Source organism: Corvus brachyrhynchos, unplaced genomic scaffold (genome assembly GCF_000691975.1).
Source record: "Corvus brachyrhynchos isolate BGI_N302 unplaced genomic scaffold, ASM69197v1 scaffold36, whole genome shotgun sequence".
Taxonomy (NCBI): Eukaryota; Metazoa; Chordata; class Aves; order Passeriformes; family Corvidae; genus Corvus; species Corvus brachyrhynchos.
In genome coordinates, this window is record NW_008238441.1 from 474659 (window position 1) to 475542 (window position 884).

Sequence of the window (884 nt, forward strand, 5' to 3'; positions counted from 1 at the left end):
TTTGACATGACAAAAAGAAATGTGAATATTAATGTGAATTATTCTGACTTTCTATTCTGAGGGGAGTGTTTGCAAACAAAAGCGAGACCAATTGGCAAAACACTGACATTTTGTTGGTGTTTACTGAATACTGGAATTTACTGAATTCCATTTTCTGGCTGTGCAGTTGCTATATCTGATATGAGCTTTTTTAATGCAATTTTTTCTTGTATCTCCATTGTTAAAAGTGGAAACATTTAGAGTAATAGGACGTAAGGGAAATGTGTGGTGGCCTTCTGAAAAGAAAATTGCTCAAGTTCAGTAAAATGTAGATATCTTTCTTATTTAGTATGCTGAATTTTAGCAAGGCATTTCCCTAGTATTTAAAAATAACAAAAGAGTAACCAGTTTACTAATTATTTCTGTTGCAGTAGATTTGTCTACTTCTGTTTTACTCTTGGCTTTAAACCTGTGAACAATTATACTAAAATATGCAACAAAACCATAATGAAATAAACATGCATATGACTTAGATAATGGATTCTCAAATGTATTATTTACACAGGTTGTTCATTATGTTGTCTTGTTATATGGAAAAAGGAAAGAGCTAGAAAAATACTTTTGCTTTAATATTTGTTTTTTGCAGTCTAACATGAAATATTTATCATAACAGGCTTCTTGCAAACATTCTGCCTCCAAAAGCCAAATCATATCAGTAAGTATCTGCTTACCTTTTATTACTATTAGAGGGTAAAGTTAGGAGTTGTGGGTCAGCGTTATCCCTCATGCTTTGAAAATCAGATTACTGTGGTGGGGCCTTCCAGTTTTCCTGTGTTTTGCCCTGCAGAAGAGGACAGGCAGCACCAGTGCATGACTGGTGGGCACCAGACCATTTCTGCTTTGGC

At 34.4% G+C, this 884-nt stretch overlaps 1 protein-coding gene across 5 annotated transcripts in view; it reads left to right on the forward strand.

The window, feature by feature from the left end:
* The window catches only part of NRK (Nik related kinase), an 86970-nt gene that overhangs the window by 8378 nt on the left and 77708 nt on the right, over nucleotides 1-884 (forward strand). Inside the window, exon 2 of one of the 5 annotated variants that reach the window (XM_017736619.1) lies at nucleotides 653-694. The exons of the other annotated variants lie outside the window; for them this stretch is intronic. The gene's annotated coding sequence lies outside the window, so the exon portion shown is untranslated. The remainder of the gene's footprint in view (nucleotides 1-652; nucleotides 695-884) is intronic. 5 annotated transcript variants of the gene reach the window in all.